General features: G+C 39.5%; 1 pseudogene; it reads right to left on the reverse strand.

Moving 5' to 3' along the window:
- Nucleotides 1-8450: 8450 nt before the first annotated feature.
- LOC100734528 (vomeronasal type-2 receptor 116-like) lies at nt 8451-14186 on the reverse strand (annotated as a pseudogene).
- Nucleotides 14187-16820: the final 2634 nt, after the last annotated feature.

Genomic DNA, 16820 nt, shown 5'->3' on the forward strand with positions numbered 1-16820 from the left:
GTTTTTTCTTGTCTTGTTATGAACTGTTTTTCCCTGTAATACAGAAAGAATAGGTATACATGTAGAAATTCACACATGGGGAGAATTTCTAAACAGTTTACAGGAACACATTATGTAATGCACAATGACATGAACAGATATTCTGAAGAATAAGAGACACTAAGAAACCCAGTGCTAATTCTGTAACATTATGATATAAAATCTAGCAAAACTATTATTCACTGTTCAGAGTGATATTAGTCTAGTCTCATATTCAATTTCAGCATACGAAAAGATAAGGACAGCTACTTTGAAGAGAATGAGGGACATCATGGCAGTCACTATTGCCTTCCCCAATGTCCGGTGTTGAAGACCTAAAAATCTTCATCACCCTGTTATGAATAGATTAGTGCTCTATAATGCTTAGTATGTATTCACTGTGTGTGAAAATGGGGACAATTATTTGGAAGAAAACTAGAGACAATAAGATAGACAGTGAAGATCTCCAGTGGACTTGTTTTGAAATCAGTGTTTCTTAAAATTGTTTCCTTATGATCTGTTTTGTTCTATTTTGGTATGTTTAATCTTACCCTCTTTAAGATATGGGCAATTCTTTTGAAGATAGCAAGAGGCATTATAGTAGCCTTTGTTGATCACCTTGTATGTTGCTTTTACATCTTATGCTATGTCTATTCTTGTTTTAGCTGACTTCATTTTTCTTTGTCACATTTGGTTTTTTTCTCCTCAAAGTAATAAGAACTGTAGGAGTAATAAAACCTAAAATGTGTAATTGTCATTAGAAAAAAGAGAGGAAAAGAAAGTGCTCTAAAGGATATAACTGCATGTACGTTTAAGTGTACAAAACAGGTAACCACATTACTAAGTTTTGGTTGGAGCATTGAACAGAGCTGTTTGCAGTCTCACTGTTTAAAGTCCACTTTGTATGCTTTAATTTTGTAACTTGAATAGGGACTTTTAAGATAACAATGTGCAATCTATCAAATAGTGATTTTTTACTATCTGTTTTTTTGAAATTCTACCCTTTTTTCTGCTTTGCTTTTTTTCTCTTTAAATAAATTTTTTATAAAAATAAAACCTATAAAGAATTTTAAAAAATCAGATCCCTGAAATTCAGACCCAATCCATAAATGGGCACTCAAGAACAGTTCTCAGATGAAGAAATACAAATGGCAAATAATTACATGAAAAAATGTTCATCATCATAAGTCATTAGAGAAACGCAAATTAAAACAACATTGAGATTCTATCTTACTTCAGAAAGAATGGCCAGGATCAAGAAAACTACCAACAAGTGCTGGAGAGACTGTGGGGAAAAAGGATCTCTTATGCACTGTTGGTGAGAGTGTATACTGGTGCAACCATTGTGGAGGTCAGTCTGGAGATTCCTCAGAAAGGTGTGATTGGAATTCCCATTTGAGCCAGCTATCCCACTTCTAGGTATATTGCCAGAAAAACTGAAAATATGGCCACCCATGTGCACCCATGTTTATAGAAGCACAATTTGTAATAGCCAGATCTTGGAAACAACCTAAGTGTCCATCAACTGAGGAATGGATAAAAAAGTTGTGGTATTTTTATACAATGGAGTATTACTTAGCTACAAAGAATGATCACATTGAGATATTTATAGATAAATGGATGTAACTTGAGACCATACTCATAAGTGAAATAAATCAAACTCGCATGTATAAATGATGTATAGTCTAGTGTAAGAAATTGTATGAGTACATAAGATTTTATGGTAATCTTGATTCCCCATTACATTGCTTTGAAGCCTTATAATGTTTTCTTTCATTAGTTGGTATGCTTTTATGCTGTTTTGTTTGATTTTATTATGTGTGAATGTATGAGCAGCTCTTTTGAAGAAAACAAGACATTATGGCAGCCACTGCTGATTTAATATCATCTTGCTTTGATGTCCCACCAGGCTTTTGTTCTTCTGTTTCAATTGGTTCTATCATGTTGTGTCTTAATAGATTTTATGTGTGACAGTATAAACAAGTTTTCTATGGAAATGAGATAATATAGCAGCCATTGTTTATTTTCTGTTATTTGGTTCTGAATGCCCTGTAATACTTTCATTCTTTTGAATGATTTTATACTATTTTATTATGTTTGATACTATTGTATGTGAAATTATGCCCAACTATTTCAAAGAAAAACATTGTGGTAGCTACTGTTAATATCAAATTGTCTTGTTGGAAGTGCTGTTCTGCTTACATTTTTCTGTTCTGATCTGCTTTGTTCTTTCCTCTTTTGTTCTAATCTCTTTAAAATAAATATTTAAAAATGACTGTGATATTTTTCAAAAGTAAAAAAATAAATAGTATAGTCTGGCCAGGCTGAACTTTGAACCTGAAACAATTCTATTAAATCTATGAGAGCATGGGTCTTCTTCGAGTAGGAGAGGCAAAAGTGTTTCTCATTCAGGAGGGCACTGATTGGAAAGGATTTGTAGGCAAAGCTATGGTGTCATTCTTGGTTTTGGTTTTGCACATCGTAGTAACTGGGGCACTCTAGTGCCTCACAGGGATGTCTGTAAAACTCAATTATGGCCCAAGCAGAGGTGAATTACTTGATCATTTGTCTTGTCCCATTTTTGCTCTGGGACAGAAGCTGTGATTCTTTCTTCAAAAGTTTTGTCAAACCAGAAGCTATGGGGAGGAGGAATTTGAGGATGGAACTGCTCAAGAAGGCAAAAACCCTAAATTCAGCTTAGATATGTGCTAGAAACAACTCTCAGTCACATCTTTCCAATTGCTTGAGAAACCAGTAATTACACTGAATGCAGAAATTCCACAGTTAGTAACTCAAAGTCAAGGCAGAAATAATTTGTATTTCTGAACCATAAACTTTGGCCAGCTTTCAACTATTCCATTTTTTCTTTTCTTTTTTAATTTTATTAAAAGGAGAAAAACACAGAACAAAACAAAGTGGTGTAAGGGTACACATAATACAGAACTACAAAAAAAAAGACAGTAAGAAATCACCAGTCCATGGCTAAAATATATTGTGATAATGAAATCTGACACTCTCTGTTTTTATACTTTCAAGAGACTATGGAACTGCATTAGAAACTATGAGTTTCTCACCCTAAAGCAAAGGGGCCATACTAGAACATCTATATTTTGTACCAGCAAAACTATTGAGAACAAGAGTACATGGGCAGACTTTGACAACACTTGGATTTAGAGGTCTTTTCAAAATAGAATTATTTCTGATTCTGTTATGGTCAAGTATACTTCATTATGAGTTTGTCAAAATAGGAATAATGCTAAGCATGAATAGAAAACTGCAATGTACATGTGGACTTTATTTAGAATATTTATATTGACAACTTAAGAATTATGAAATATAATTATAGAAAAAATATGAAGACAATGACAAAAATGTCAAAATATTAATATATTTCCAATTTAGTTATAAATTTAAAACTTAAAAATAATCTCACTGTATGTTAAGGAAATATTTGTCAGCTTGAGAGATGGTAATTCATGTCAACTCACTATATACAAAAATATAGCAATTAAAGTAGCAAATTGTATTGCTATATACAAAAATATAGCAATTAAAGTGATTTATATGTAAAGTGAATGAGTTTCAAAATTTTTACATGAAAAATGACTTAAATCTAAATTTTAATATTAAGTACACATTAAGATAACAAATTTTCTTTACTCAAATACAGTATGTGATTAAGATTTTCAAAAAATGTAGCCACTTAGTGACAATTCATTTGAACTGCATGATTTGCACTGAATTTCTATGTGAGTGCACACACACAAACACACAGACACAGACACACACACAGACACACACACACACACACACACACACACTCACACACACAAACTCATATGAGCATGGCTGGCACCACCATGTAAATTTTGACCTAGCTTACTTAGTCCACATTCTCAATCTTGGAACCAGATCATTTTTTGGAATTGGATTGTGTCTCCTTATATGTAATGTTAATCCGTGTCCTTATGAACAGCACTATAATTTAATGCTTCAAAATCTTTGGGCAGACTTGGGGAGTGGATGAATTAACACTTTTAACCACCAGATTAATATTAGATTTAAGACTCAGAGCACTGTAAGTGGTTTGTTGACACATATTAAAATTATATGAAAGATTTGAATTGATCAATCAATATATTTGATGATTGTCGATGTCCGCTCCCGGCCGGCAGGAAGGACACACGACAAAGTCTGGCAGTGGACAACCTTTTCTTTTATTTTCCTTCTCCGTACAGCCTGCCCTGGGATCGCTCCCAGCCGAAGCCTCCTTTGGTCCGCTCCCCGCGGCTCCTTCTGGGCTTCTACTTCCGGGCTTCTACCGGGCTTCCTCTTCCCCCCCAGGGGTGGCACCAGTATATATACGGATACAGTGTCCAATCATGTTAAAGTAAGCAAGGCAAGCTGATTGGCTAACATCATCAGTTGCCAGGCAGACTATATTGTTGAGCGGGTTGCTTACGCGGTAAGCAAGAAACTAACGTGCTCGATGGGAGGGGTAATCTACCTCAGGCTTTGCTCTTTACTACAGGCCTCACGTCCGCCAAGTGAGGCGACCGGGCTCGGGGCTGCGGCTCCCAACATCTCCCCCTTTTTTATTTTTTATGAATGTGCGCATCGTAGCCCTTCCTGGACTGGGTGCAGAGGCTTATGCCCTATGCGTAGGCCCACCGTAGGTCCTTGGCTTAGACCCTGGTCGGCCGTCCCATGGTCTGCCAAGGCCCTGAGGCCCTCGTCCTTTTTCTAGGGCCAGGCACAAACTGGACGGAACCTGGATGCACACAAGCTTGCACTCATTTCCTCTCCGTAAAGAAATCCCCTCGGAGAGAAATTTAGACCTGGGCAGCATCTAACAGTCCAGCGGCTTACGTGCAGGATGGGGTAGGGCCTGGCTTAGGTTGAGTCGCACCGGGGGAGTACGCTCTTACCCGTCATTGACTCTCCTACCCAGCTATGTCATAATTTTTTAGAGGAGGAGTGTGGGAAGCTCACCACCCCCAGACTCGGTCGTAGGCTAGGCGAGCGAGCCATGCATATGCCTGAGGATCTTCTTGTCCATTTCGGGCTACCGCTATTTCTATTCATCTTGTTGGTTGGTCTGTGATGGATCTCCGGTAGGGCAGGTCTGATCTTCAGTCGAGGGCTTTGTCGCCCGTGTCAGTCTCTCCGGTACCCACAGTGGTTCTCGTCCCGATTCCTGTGGGAAAACACAAACCGCGCCTCGGTTCCAGCTGACCACTGGATCTGGGCCCATCCATTGTCCTGTCAGGACATCTTTCCACTTCACCCACCCTTTATGGTTGGGGGAAGGGTTGCAGTGCTCCACGGCTGGGGAGCAATTATCATTATTTAAATTTAAAAAATTGTGTGTGAATAGTGCCATGGATAATCGTGCCTTTGGGGCCAGGCCTTGGCCTACTCCCCCTTTTTGTTTTTGTAAAATTTTTTTGAGGCTTTTATGAGCCCTCTCAATGATTTCTTGACCTTGGGGATTGTATGGGATACCATGTTTTAATTGAACCTCCATCATTTTGCAGAACTCATTGAAGGCTTTGCCTATATAGGCTGGTCCATTATCAGTTTTTAATATTTTTGGTTTGCCCCATGCGGCCCAAGCCGCCAGGCAATGATTGATCACATTAGACACTTTTTTACCTGTTTCTGCTGTTGCAAATATGACGTGAGAACAGGTGTCTGTGGAAACATGAACATATTTAAGAGTCCCAAACTCCTGTATATGTGTGATGTCCATCTGCCAAACATCACCAGGGATCAAACCTCGAGGGTTTACTCCCATCGGTATGGCAGGTTTGTATGTGGCACAGGAGTCACATAGTCGCACGATATCTCGTGCATCTGCTCTGGAAACATGGAAATGGTTTGTTAGTGTTTTGGCATTGACATGAAACTTATCATGGAAGGCACGGGCTCGCTCGATTGGTGTTAGTAAGGTAAAAATCCATAACGGGCGAGTGGCAGTATCAGCAGCCGCATTCCCCTGTGCCATAGGCCCTGGCAGGGATGTATGTGCTCTTATGTGGGTGGTGAAGACCTTATGGTGTCTGTTCTGAAGCAATGTCTGGATAGACAGGAACAGCCCAGCCACTGTGGAAGTGGATCTAATTAAACCGGCAGTCTCAAGCACTTGCATAGCATTGACCACATACCTAGAATCGGAGACAATATTAATGGCTTCTGAGAACCGTTCAAGAATCATTTTAACGATCTGCAGTTTCACCACCTGAGGCTGATCAGGTTCAAATTGTATGGTAACCGGGGGCTTGCCTAGGATCACATAGGCGCCTATCCCCGTCTTGGAGCCATCTGTGTATATTGTAGTTGCTGGGACTAATGGCTCAGAGGCAGTAACCTTTGGAAAAATTATATCTGGGTCTCCCTTTAGAAGGTCGAACAGGGGTTTGAGATCTGAATTTGGTATATGTAAATATGGCCTAATCCAATTAATGTCTCCCAATAGCCTTTGTATGTCATTTAGGGTCCTAACGCCATCCGTCCTAATGGTGACCTTCTGTATAAGTCTGGAGGCGACACTGAGGTCCACACCTGCTGACCCAGGGGTGGCCCTTGTTGAAGGCTGCCATCCTGAGCTGTCCTGTCTCTGGGGCGGGGGCCCGCCTGTGAAGGGGGCCCCCTCTGGCCGTTTTTTGGCCCTCTAGCATCTCGTCCACAAATACGGTTGCCCTGAGCATCAAAGACCGACCTACACTCCTCAGCTTTGTGTGATCCCCTCTTGCATCGCCCACAAACATATGGTTCTTCATTCCTAGGGCGAGGCCTAGCATCTGTATTGTTTGGGCAATGACGTTTAATGTGTCCTGGCTCCCCGCAGGCAAAACACCCTTTAGCCTTACATTCCCCTTCTAACCCGCGAGGTCCCCTCTGCTGTACAGCCACGGCCAGGAGAGCAGCCACTCCCGAGTTGGAGAGCGGCCCCCCTATCTCTCTGCATATCCTAATCCAGGCGTTGAGGTCCTTGTTCTTATGAGGAGCTATCGCTGCCTTGCACTCCTTTGTACATTGCTCGAAAATCAGCTGCCTTACCAGCGGTCGAGCCACTCCCGGATCAGAAAATATCTTATCGGCAGCATCTTGCATTCGGGCCACAAAGTCAACAAATGGCTCTGTGGTACCCTGAATTACTGGGAAAGAACCCTGCGACTCCTTATCGAGCGACTTAGGCTCCTGACAGCTGGTCTCTTTGGCCTCCTTGCCATTCAACTTTCCCTCGTCCTCGGAGTCAGACGACTCCGAGGCTAGAGCCCCGTCCTTCTCCTTAGCATCTTTGTTCCCCTTGACGGGCCCCTCTCGGGAGCTCCCTGACTGGGCCTGCTCAAATACCCTGCGTACTTTTGTAAGCTCTTGAGAGCTTTCTCCACAACCACCCTCGCTCTTAATGTTACTACCTAGCATGTTTCCCATTTTTTAATATGTTACTCACCGCGTGAGGCCCAAGGAATCCGCCACTTACGCGTGAGCCTGAGGGGAGTCTAAAAGCCCTGTAGGTGCGCGCCACCCAGAGCCCAGGCTTATCCCCAACTCACCTGTCTCGCAGCTCTGTACTGGAGCGTTGTCCGCTGTCACGTCTCGGGGGTGATCAGTCCCCGTGCGGACCTCCAAATGTCGATGTCCGCTCCCGGCCGGCAGGAAGGACACACGACAAAGTCTGGCAGTGGACAACCTTTTCTTTTATTTTCCTTCTCCGTACAGCCTGCCCTGGGATCGCTCCCAGCCGAAGCCTCCTTTGGTCCGCTCCCCGCGGCTCCTTCTGGGCTTCTACTTCCGGGCTTCTACCGGGCTTCCTCTTCCCCCCCAGGGGTGGCACCAGTATATATACGGATACAGTGTCCAATCATGTTAAAGTAAGCAAGGCAAGCTGATTGGCTAACATCATCAGTTGCCAGGCAGACTATATTGTTGAGCGGGTTGCTTACGCGGTAAGCAGGAAACTAACGTGCTCGATGGGAGGGGTAATCTACCTCAGGCTTTGCTCTTTACTACAGGCCTCACGTCCGCCAAGTGAGGCGACCGGGCTCGGGGCTGCGGCTCCCAACAGATGATAATTCTAATAAATAATGATACTAACAAAAAATAACATATCTAACATCTACACAAGAGTTAAAAGAGGTACAAGAAGCAGAAAACAAAATATGAATAATTTAAATAATTTAGCAAAGTACAAATATTGAGAATTTGTGCAGGTTGAAAAAATACTGAAGTTAAATCAGGATTAACAACTTAAAAAGCATACACTCATCAGCAATAGCATTGCTGTTTGTAGTTTTAGGCAGCTGAATTTGACTTATATGTTGCAATGATTATATTAAAATGAAGATGTAATTTCAGGTAAAAATATTTAATTTTCATTCAGACTTTTGGAATGAATAATGAGGTTGGTGTTTAAGTAAGAAATGTTAAATATGTGGTAGAGACTCAATCCTCTTTGTATATTTAGAATGTCTATTTTCCCTGAACTCTCTCCTGTTCTTTAAATCCGTTGAGGAATTGTTGTCAGATTTTATGAGAATAATGTAGCACTTAGGAAGAAAGACGCAGCCCAGCAGCCCCGCACTGGAGGCCAAGATGGAGAAGACCTCCACGGCCACCATCACCTTCCCCTTGCTGCTGTGGTACACGGGGAGGAACGTGACCCACATACTGCAGAACACCAGCATACTGAATGTAAAGAACTTGGCCACACTGGAGTTGTCAGGCAGGTTCCTGGCCAGGAAAGCAACTGTGAAACTGACCAGGGACAGGGAGCCCAGGTATCCCAGGACACAGTAGAAGGCAGTGAGGGAGCCCTTGTTGCACAAGAGGATGATATGGCCATGTTCAGAGTGTGCATCTGTGTCAACGTATGGTGGATTTCTCCCCATCCAGATGGCACAGAGAGTGAGCTGGATCAAGGTGCACATGGGGATGATGTAGTTTGGTGCCCCTGATACCAGCAACTGCCTCATCCTTCTACTTGGACCAGTAACTTTAAAGGCCAGGACCACAGTAATGGTCTTGGCCAAGACAGAGGAAACAGCTATTGTGAACACAAGTCCAAAAGTGATTTATTGAAGGATGCAAGTGGCTATGATGGGATGGCCAATGAAGAGCAAGGAACAGAGGAAGCACAGGAGGAGAGAGATGAGCAGGGTGTAGCTGAGAGTCCTGTTATTGGCATCGACTATGGCAGTGTCTTGGTGCTTCGCAAAGATTGCCAAAATCATAGCTGTGAATACAGAAATACTTAGAGATATGTGGGTCAGGGCCATCCCTAGGGGATCCTCAAAGGATAGGAGGTCCACAGTCTTAGGGAGACAGCTATCTCTGTTTCTGTTTGGGTACACATTCTTTGAGCATTGCGTGCATTGCTCTGCATCTGGGGAAAAATTAAAGATTCAGTATTTATTTTCAGGAATTTTCATTTTTACCAAATTGATGAAATTCGCTACTCTTGCAATATCACTGTGAATACATACCGGCCAATATACAGTGTCATGATGTATCATATTGCACTCCTGCATGCCTGACTCAGAAATAATTCATCTAATTAAATGTCATATCAAATGCTTGTCTGTCACACTCAACAGAATGGGATAGGAGGCCAGGTCATCCTGGGACTCAGTGATGTCACTGTGATTGTGAGCTCTTCACCATCTTTCTCTTGACTCTCCTTTGTCTTTGTCAGGATAAACTTTGTATTGGCACAAAATTCACTCAGAACACTCTGTTTCAAAGATCTCTCTCACACTTTCTTAAATGGCCATATGTGAAGTTCCGATATAACTTGTTTTATGATTGCTCTCTTGTTATCCAACTATCTTCTTTCTAACCTATTATCCTGTCTGATTGAAGAAGGATTTCCTCATCTTATATTTTAACTTTTGTATAGTGATTCTTATGAGTAACATTTCATAGCACTCAAATTTAAATGATCTCATTTCATAGTGTACAACCTAAGTTTATAATTGTCTATAGCAGTTTTTGTTTTTATTTTCACTTTTGTCCTCTTACATTTGTAATTCTTTGTGATTTTTTACCATCAATTTCTCATATAAATATTGAAAAAATGAATTGAAAATATCTTCACTTTGAATGCAATTGTAATACTGGCTTACAACTCTTTTGTGAGCAATTTTTATTTTAATCATATTAATCAAGAATAGTGTATTTTTTAAAATTTCCAACATTTAAAATTTAAAATCTCCAGAATTTAAAACTGAAGGTAAGTTTTGTGCTCACTGACACTGTATATACACAATTTGATGTAACTGACAGTCTTCACACTATGTTGAATACATAACACTGTGTGCAGAATTCATGAGATGGCCTAGAATGTAATGCAATGATTCCAATTTAGGTTTTGCACTTCAACCATTAAAGTGAGTAACAAGTCCTTAAAATGAATGTTATTAAGCATTTCAAGAATATATCTACAAAAAAGCAAAAATTTATGTACTTGAAGTTTTCTATGAAAAAGTTTTCGATTTTAGACATCAAAGCCTCCACAGAAAGATTTGAGAAATACAGACGTTTTGTTTCACAGGTTACTTTACTCTCAGTTCACTATAAGATTTCAGACTGGATCAGCTTCACTCATCACTGTGTATAAACTCAGTTGGCCCTGGGAATCAGTGCTTCAGTTGAGTATCATAGAATCAGCACTGCTAGACAAGAGTATGTACCTGGTAACTAGGACTATAAAATGGTTATATTGAAGGAATGAATCAGTAGGCAAGTGGCAAACTGTGCTTCTCTCTTATCCCACTGGCAATAAGCTCAGCTTCCCATTACTGAGAAGTTACACAGGGAACAGTTATCATGGTGTCATTCTTCTTGGCTACCTGTCTGATTGGAAATGTGTCTCTCTGGGCAGAAAGTACAGGTAAAGCAGCAGACAGGCCTTCCTTCCTGGGAAATTTTTCTGAATCCTGGACCAGTGTGTAGCTCTGGCTACACACTGATTGAGGGGTTTATGAGGAAGAGAGAAGCACTGGTTACGATTTTGCACATTATGAGCAGTGAAATTTAATGCACGTATTTCCAGACTAATAAGACAGATAGATATTTAATTGTTACTAGGAATTGATCACGAATTCTTTCCCACTATCTGTCATGTTTGTATGACTTAGTTATCAAATTTGGGAATAAAATGGTTAGTTTTTCCTTGTTTTTAAAACTGTTTATCAAACATTTCTAGGGCCATGATCATTTTATTATTATAAGACAAGTAACATACGTATGAAAATATGCCTTCTGAACTATCTACTTCCCCATGCCTTTAGAGGCATGTTAAGAGACCTTGTCCTCCTGAGGGGACTTTTTACCAGGCCATTGTACTTGGCAGGATACAAACTTATGTTCTAGAAAACACAGTTTTATGTGAATATAATTTGTCTAAACATTGAGAGTAACTACTGAGAAAAAAAAATGAACAAACCGACAAAACAGTGCCAATATACAAATATTGAAAAAATATTGTGTCTTCATTTGAGTTCATTGCTCTTCTAGCTTCATAATGAAGGGTACACCATGCTCTAATAAGGAACAACACAGGCAGTGTGCAAAGCATGATTGTTATATTAATCTGAAAATTGTGTGGTATGGTCCACATATGGGAAGATGAAATGATATCACGTCAGTGTCTTTGTATGCTAAGAAAAACAATGTTTGGAGGTCAAAGATTCTTAACACTGACAAAGGAGAATGATAGTAATATGTAGAAAAAATGAATTTTATGTTAATCTCTGATTTATTTAGTGTAAATGAAAGCATGAAAAGGACTCTTACCATTCATAATTGGAAGAGTCTGAGTTATTTAGAGGGGTATGATCAACACATATTTACCTATATTTTTATTGCTATCTGTATTTATTACTCAACTGCACCATGAATAAATGTACCCAATGTAAAATAGCGTATTCTACAGACTTGCTGTTTCTCTACAAGTTAGCTCAGAAGTTGTGGTACAGAACCAAGATTTGAAGGTGACATCAGTGCTTACTAGAAGGAATCACAATATGAGTTTTGAACTGTTTCCTAGTATGTCTGCATGTTCCTAGTGTTAAAATGGAGTCATACCTCTGTGAATCCAACAGGCCATTCTATCAACTCTTCATTGATGACCAAGCCTTGATCATGTGAGCTCTTGGAAACAGCAATCTAAGCTCAGATGGGAAATTCAGTGTGTTCTGAATGTCATACTGTGTCACACGTTGTCTTTTCTCATCCAAGGATATGGAATATTCAGCACTGTTTGTAAATTCCATTTTCTTCAGGTGGGGATGACGCTGAAGTAAAGGCATCAGTGTGGAAATAAGGAGTGCGTAGAAACTAAATGTATGCTAAATTTTTTCAACACTTTATGCTCACGTGTCATTATTAACAGTCTGTTCTGCTTGGGTAGTCACTGTGCCATGGGTCTCAGTGGAAACACTGATCCCCATGCATGAGTAGGGGTGTAAAGAAACAGAATAACAATGATTCTAGGAGATTGCCTCCAGAGTTACAGTTAGCACAATCTTTTTTCCAAACCAGACTCATAGTTTGATTTTACACCTATCAGATGTTAACCCTCATATACTGATAAAGACTAAACATAGATGCATTGGTTTAATACATTCTGCTGATGGTACCATGAATGTGTAGAAATGCCTGTCCTCAGGAAAATAAACACCCTGATTGTGTGTACTTTTCATATCTGACTTATACCTGTATAAAACGTAAGATAATGCACAACATGAATTATTTTCTTTCTTTTGTTTGAGATTTTTTTCATAAAGTGAGAGTATCCTGAAACATCTGGGTTTATTTTGGTGTCATATCACCCAATATATTGGCCTGTGACATTGTGTTGTGGAAAATAATTCATCTCTGATTCTTTTAACAATTCTTATTTAAGCTCTTCAATATAATATGTGAACACAAACACTCTAAGTGATCCACCATTGATGTCCAGGATACACTATGCCAAACACCACTTTTTCTTAGATTAAAGAATTAAGTTCAGTGTTGAATACTATTATTGTTGTTACTGAAGTGAATATTATGTATGTTTGTTTCTGTAGTACTTTTACTTAGTGATTCAAAAATCTGATTAATGTGCTTGCCTATATACATAAGAACAAGACTTCATAAATATACCCTACGCTGGGATTCAATTACCTGGAAGTTAGAATTTAAACATATTTGTATTTGACCCCTAGCAGAATGATATATATATATATAATATATATATGGTGTATATATATTATGCCTTTACATAATATATATTATGTATATATATATATATATATATATATATATATATATATATGCTTCATAGCATCATATTTAAAAATGAAACCAAAGTCCCTGGCCCTATTTTTGTTCCAAGCAGTGAAAGACTAGCAATGTCAATGGGTACTACATTTCCTAGCATCATTTACAATATTTTGTAGAGATCTATTCATTTTCATTCAAAATTTCATGTAGAGGACTTGGGTTACAAAATATACAATCTGAATGAAATAGACTACCATGTTTTTCTACTTTTGATTCATTGCAAGGAGTGTTGTAGACCTGATCAGTTATTCAACATGTATTTTTGTTGTGAGTTCTATTTAGGTAATTGGCGTCACATTATGCTACTTTTGGAAGTTATAGAATAAGATATAATTAAGTAGCATAGGATCCCAACACTCAGTCACAAAGTTCTACCACTGCAGGTGATAATAACAGATGTATACATGTCCATAGCAAAAGGCCACTAATCCAGCAGAATCAACTCTGCTGACTTAGGGATGAAAATTTGGTCATGGTACATCACATTAAATGTCCAGAAAAAAAGGTAACTAATACACCAGTCAACTCTGCTGATTTAGGGATAAAAATTTCGCCATGGTACATCACATTAAAATACTTTCAGACACCATCATGTTATCAGTAACTTTCTGCTTCTGAAGTAGTTTTACCTGCCAGGGAAGAAGCCCAGGCTGCTCCACATCTTTGGGAGAACCCACTTCTGCTTTCTCCAAAAGCATTTTATGCAGCACATGAGCTGCTGAATACACAGCATTGTAGATGAAATAACTGGAATCAGACAAGGTCATGAGGTCAATGTTTCCAGGCATAACTGTAAGGAGGTATTTGGTGGACAAACACCAATTTCTCCACATTGTGAACCAGGAAGTGAGCAATTGAAAAAGGTAAGCCATAATTTACTTAAATTAAAAATCTTCAGGGTATTAGGAAGGGGTGGTTGTTTAGAGGAAGTGTCTGAAACCAGGGACTTCCCTTTTATGAGGAGAAAATGAGAAGCTTCCATGAAAGGAGTGTAGCATATGGTCCGTCTCATACACAACGATGTCCCACTTTGCAGTCATGATCCACACCTTTCCTGTTGTCAAAAAGAATTCTGCTGCAATGTCCACAGTGATGAGGCTCCTGACTTCTCCATATAGGATATGCACATTGGCAGATGAAACTCTGATCTTGCTCATGAAAGTGATGTGACTTGATGCATACGTTATCTTAGTGGTAGGGAGGTTTTCTGTCAAGGCCACACAGATACCTTTCTTTAGGATTTCTGCTTTCAGGTCCCCAGGAACTTTTCAACTTTCACATCATCAGATACAAAGATGGCCACCCACATCCAGCCAAAATGCAGCAATAACGAGGTCATTGAATGGATCAGAGTGCTGTCTTTGGGGGCCATCTGATAGAGTGATAGGTATTGGTGTTTGTCACTGAGGCTGGGGTCAAAAGATCGATATGTGACCTGGAGAACAAACAGAAATATCATGACTCTGGATATTATGGAGATTTGGGTTTGCAAACTTTGCAGAAAGGTGTTGAGTGTTCTCTCCATTATGGGGCTACTGAGTGGACTACTAATTGGTGAAAAGTAAGAGTGGTGTAGAGATTACCCAATCTTCACATTCTGAACACAACACTGTATTTACCGTTACACAGCATTTAGGAATTGTCACATGTATGTCTTATTCTATGAAACAATTGTTATGATCCACATATACTTTTCATATCTGGCATGTGATTCAAGGCAAAATAAACTTTGGCTATAGCATTACGACAGGAGTATCTGCCTCATGCTTTCCCTCTGCCTTCAGTTGTAGTCTCCTGGCAGCAACCTGAGAAAGAAACGAATCTTCAATGTGTTAATCTCTGAATGTTTTCATGTTATTATAGCACTAAAACCTAGCTTGTCTTGAGGAAGACAAACATTTTCCTTGGGTAAAAGTATAAACAATATTTCAAGATAGTTCCCAGTGCAATGCCCCTGCTCTTCAGGTATGCCCCTTAACTGATGCTTCTGCATAAATTTCTTCTGGAAACAACACACACACAGACAACAGAAAGTAGAAATTTCTATGCGAGTCTTCCAAGTGGGTGGATTCAAGGCAAAATTTAGAAAAGCGTGTGGATCAATCTGGAGGGTTTTAAGAGTTTCAGCTATTTTGGGGCATCTCTAAAAGTTTAGCCTGCAGAATTTTCTCAATGAAGTCAGATGTCCTGATGTTACTAGCCCCACACTGGACAGTCACTGATGACTACAGGCTCCTGAGAGTGTCATATTCTATGATGGACATGCATCGCAACACCGACTGTGAGCTGCCAGCAGTCAGTGTAAAGGAAAATGAGAAGTCAGTGCTCTGGAGCTAGACAAAAATATGCATTTAGGCTCATAGTAAACACATCATCACTCTCCTTTTTTTTGTAATCTCAATTATCTGTAAACCCAAGGATATTCTTTTAACACTTTTACCATTTGCATAACTATTCTTAATCTCCATATTTCCCTTTGATCAGAAATACTACCATTAGCAATACTGGAAAACTTATTGCCAAAATTCATGGTCCACTTGCCTGAGGGAATTTGTAGAGCTCCAAAAGTGTTCCAGTCTCAGCTGAAAATGCTGCCACGGTTCCTGCAATGACAGGAGCAAATTTGCTGTTTGTCTGGCAGTTAGGGAGGTGCCTGGCTGTTCCACACAGCCAAAGCAGAGTGCTCCACAAGGCAAAGTGGTCACTGGCAATGACATTGTAGACATGGAAACCCAAGGTCACACTGGAGAGCAGCTGGGAGTCCTTGTTGATCTCCTCAATGGCAAAGTAGAAAGCCAGAACATACTGGTAGTTCTTCCAAAATCATATGTTCAAGTAGAAATTGTTATCAGTTCCACAAACTGTAACCAGAATATGGTAGAACATAGTATTTTCCTATTTTGTGCAAAGAGAGAAATTTGATGCCCCCAAAGACAAATATACTAGGAGATGTGAGATTGTTGTGCATATTGATACCTGCTACACTATTGGTGAACCTTTAACAGATTGTACAACATGAAATAATCCAGACAGAAAATATCAGAAATCATATGGACTCATTCACAGGATATATTCTGAGTAGACTAATCAATAGCATGACAAGTAGACTAGTACCTTCCAGAAATGAAAAAAGTAAAGGTGACAAGCTATGGGTGAATAAGTGATAGTGTAAATGTGCTGTCTTCCTGTGAGCATTTAATAGGAAGTATCATCAACTTTGTTAGTGAGTATATATTGTGGCCCACTGATTTTATTTCACTTACATTTATCATGGAAATATGAATAGCTAGATTAAAAATATTGGACATTAAGATGTCAAAAGTACAGAAAGTTAATTACACCTGAAATATCAAACATTGGTTAAATGAATGTTGGCACACTTAGGTAAAGCAACAATTAATAGGCCTGGAAAATATAACAGAAATCTTCATTAATTACAGGAAATTGTTATTGAGACATGTTCCTGC

The sequence above is a fragment of the Cavia porcellus genome, unplaced genomic scaffold, assembly GCF_034190915.1.
Source record: "Cavia porcellus strain 051 isolate PalLab524CR breed Dunkin Hartley unplaced genomic scaffold, mCavPor4.1 scaffold_17, whole genome shotgun sequence".
NCBI lineage: Eukaryota > Metazoa > Chordata > Mammalia > Rodentia > Caviidae > Cavia > Cavia porcellus.